Source organism: Heterocephalus glaber, unplaced genomic scaffold (genome assembly GCF_053883595.1).
Source record: "Heterocephalus glaber isolate CG9 unplaced genomic scaffold, H.glaber_assembly_v1.0 deba00001547, whole genome shotgun sequence".
In the NCBI taxonomy this organism is placed as follows: Eukaryota; Metazoa; Chordata; class Mammalia; order Rodentia; family Bathyergidae; genus Heterocephalus; species Heterocephalus glaber.
In genome coordinates this window covers 14,821,059-14,825,137 of record NW_028258340.1, presented here as the reverse complement: position 1 = coordinate 14,825,137, position 4,079 = coordinate 14,821,059, and positions in this window count along the sequence as shown.

Genomic DNA, 4,079 nt, shown 5'->3' with positions numbered 1-4,079 from the left:
ATTCCCCCCATAGAACCCCCTTCTTGAGCAGGAAACTCAGAGAATCTCTTCTTAAATGAAAGCCTTCAATTTCTGAATCCCAGTGCCTACAATGGGTGGGATCTTGCTAATCTCTTAAAATGCTCTCAAGACATCTTTCTTCTTGCTCTTGTTCTTGGTTCCATTTTAAAGACCCTAATCTCTTTAGCTGCCTCATATGTTTGGCCCCAAATTTACATATCATTCCTTCTGAAACAAAATATACACCTTTCAAATGTTTTTCTTTGCCTTTTGCACATCAGCCTCACTATAAATATAGCTAAAAGCAACCAGCAGTATCCATGCCATAGCCTTGATTTTGGACTGTCTTGATATTCCTCCAAATTAGTCCACCACACATAATCTCAGTCTTCACACAGTTTCAGGACAAGGGAAAAATATGGACAAATGTTCTTCCAGAGTATAACCCATTTAGTGTCTAGTCCAGCTGCCAATGTGGCCCTTGTTCCTAATTAAAAGCACCTAAGCCTGGACTTTTTTGCTGGCATTCCTACAAGAATTCTTGTCTTCTGACGGGGATTTGGTTCAGTAGTTTCGCCGCCTGCTATGCAAGCGGAAGGATCTGAGTTTGATCCCTGGCACCAAAAAAAAAAAAAAAAAAAAAGAATTCTTGTCTTCTGAGTTCTAACCAGAATCACCTATCAAGCTCTATTTACAGTATTCTTTGACTTCTCTAGCCCACATCTCCAAATCTTTCTGGACTCCTCCCACAAACCAGTTGCAAAGGCTTCTAGACCACATGGTTTCTTACAGTCACAGCAATGAACCCACTTCTCCAGCACTGATTTTCTGTATTAGTCAACTTTTTGTCACTGGTACACAATACCTGACATCCACAACTTAAAAGGGGAAAAATTTAGTTTACAGTTTCAGAGGTTTACAGACCAGGTTCACCTGGATACAAGGAAGGAATGTTATGGCAGAAGGGAAAGTTGGCCAAACCCACTTAGTTCATGTCGGCAAGGAAACAGAGCAAGGAAAAAGTGCCAGAGAGGAAGGGATGAGGAACAAGATATAGACCCAAGGCCATATCTCCATGACCTATCCAGACACACTCAAAAGGATGCTCCACCTATCCCAGGGCTGATCCCAAAGCCAATCCATTTGTTAACACTGCATCCTAACCATGATAAATAGGATCTTTTCTTTTCATTTCTTTTCTTCTTTTCTTCTTTTCTTTTCTTTCTTTCTTTCTTTCCTTCTATCTTTCAGAACCCAGGGCCTTATTTTGAGACAGGATCCTGATAAATCACTAAATTTCCGAATGGACTCTTCTTGCTATCCTGCCTCAGCCTCCCAGAGTTCTGGGATTACAATCATATACTAAGATTCACAACAAGATCCTACTTTCTTGAAACTTCCTTGGAACAAGCACAAGCTCTAATCAAATAAGAAGCTTCTCCCAACTCCTATACTGGAGGTAGTATTAGTATGTCTGGGAGTATAGTCCCCGTTACTGCAGCAATCATAATAAGCTTAATTTTATTTGCTTATCGGTGTGTTCCTGGTAATGTTTGCTTAGTTTCTGTCATTTACATATTATATGCATAGTTCTAGGAATTTAGGATATGTTTATTGAAATATAGAAGGGAAATTAATTTATTTCCACTACTGTGAAGAATTGTGACAAATAGTACATAAGAATATTCATTACAGAGTATCTTAAGTTAAATATTTAAAGTGTAGAAGTTATAACAGATTCCTATTATGAAACATTCCTTCATGGGCTCTGTTATTAGAGAAATTAGCTGAAGTATATCTATAGGCTGGGAATATCTATAGGCTGTATTTCATACTTAAATGCTAACATGCTAACTTGCACTGTACAAAGGAACATTATCTAAACATTTGCAAGAAGTTAAGGTCAGATATCATAATGGAGCTTCCTGAATGCAACATTGCTATGGAAAACATAATGTGTGCACTTTTTACCGTTTTCTTCACCTTAAGTATCTGCAATTGAATCACATGTGCTATACACATACACATGTTCACACACATATGTGCTTACACACAAATAAACAGAAATATTCTACCTTACCAAACATGATGTTATGAATGGAAAATTATTCAACTGATCATTTGTGATAGGGAGATTGATGAAGAAAAGCAATATTTTGATTTTCCATTTATGTGTCATAAAATGATGAAAAGCACCATATCATTCAGGTCATATAAAAATCTAAAAAGTCCCATTTTACAGTAAGAAGTAGTAAGAAGCTCTTCAGCTTTAACCAATTGAGGGCTTTCAACCTCTTTAATATTCCAAATTGTGGCTATAATATAATCCAAAGGTGATCAAAGTGTATACACTTTCAGAATTATTTTTAAAACTTAAAGTCTAAATGTGACAATTTAAAGATTAGATGAAAGTGAAAAAAGGTAGTGTTACTGAGTCAGGAAAGTAGGGTGTGGTAGACTGGCTGGGGAACTAAGGTGTAATCTGTTAATTACAAAATCCCAGGAGATAAGTACAGAACAATTCCCAAAGCCCTGAATGTGGACTTCTCATAAGAACTCAAGAAGGTTTTCAACTCAAGAAGGATGCCTAGACCTGACCTGAGGCTGAGGAGTGGGTAATATGAAAAGGACAGTGCACAGTGAACTCTTTGCTACTGAGCCCCCTCACTGTAGCCCACTCTATCTTGGAGAGCACACTTATTTTCCTACTTGGCTCAAACACTCTCTGCACAGCCTGTATCTTTTCCTACCCTTAAAAATGTTATACTTTGCTATATCATTTGTGCTTGTCTTGACCAATTGTTTGTTCAGGACAGAAAGAACCTAGAAACCACCTCTAGAAGGAGACTCCAAAACCCCCAAACCCAATAATATTACCAGAAGTACCAAGCTCATGGATCTGCAAACGCCAAGGAATGAAGTTGTGAACCAAAAGAGCAGGTTAGGAGAGTTTTATTAGAAATAATAGGAAGAACAAGAGCTCCTAGGTTTCCAAGAAGGGTCCTGAGTGGGTGGCCATATGGCCCCTCCATGCAGAGCTGATTATAGATAAGCAGAACACAGGAATTACCCAATTGTTTAGTGACCACCTTTCACAGGTGACTCTGCAAATTTAAAATAATCAATTGAAACTTGGGCTCTCTAATCCAATTCTTCAACATGTAGGTATTAAAGTACACTGGGATTTTAGAGAAAAACTATTTTGCATTTTAAATTCCTCAAAACTTATGAGCTTAGTAGGGAGTGGGCCGCATTCCCTATTGCCTGAAGTTCATCCTTGGTCCAAAGTCATAGTTCATTCTGTTCATGTTTTAGTTTCCATCAGCGTGGCTTATACCCAACTCTGTCTCAGGCCCTTCCCCTAGCTAGATGCCTTACTCATAAGCTAACTAAATAGAATATTTTTTTTTACTCTAGTACTATCTGAAAATTAAACATGAAGATGACTAAAATAAATACGTTGAAGAAATGTGGTTAGGACAAAGAAGTGACTCAAGGTTTTATTGTTACTTCTTACCATTTTTTTCTACATGTTATAACTGTATTTGAGAACATTCATAGATCATTTTAGTTGAAAGTTAGAATTTGGTAATACACTAGTCTTACAAAATGGCAAAGGTGTTTTCTCCACCCCTATTTCCTTTTTGAGAATTCCTTTCCTTCCTACAATGATTGGCATCAGGTTTTCCTTTTGTATTGGAATATATTCCTATCCAAAAGTGTAGAATCATACCTTGAAGAACTCAGCAGAGAAATCACAATGTCAACATTAATTAGTAAGTGTGACATACTCAATGTTCATATAAGAGATACAGGCATTTTCTGGCTGTTAACAGTCACAACTGCCACTCCCCATATCCCATCACATTATAAGTCACAGTTCCCTCTAACTCTGCATTTACCTAAGTCCCATTTTAATGAGCAAAGCTCTTAGCCTTTAATACACCTCCTGCTGCTTTTGCTACTGCTCTAAAATTGCATCTTTCTTCTGTCTCAGTGTCTGCATTCTACACATTTGTTAATTTGCATATTACTGCTGAGTCTGAGATGTTTCTGTCTTGTTCCAATATTCCAGGCCT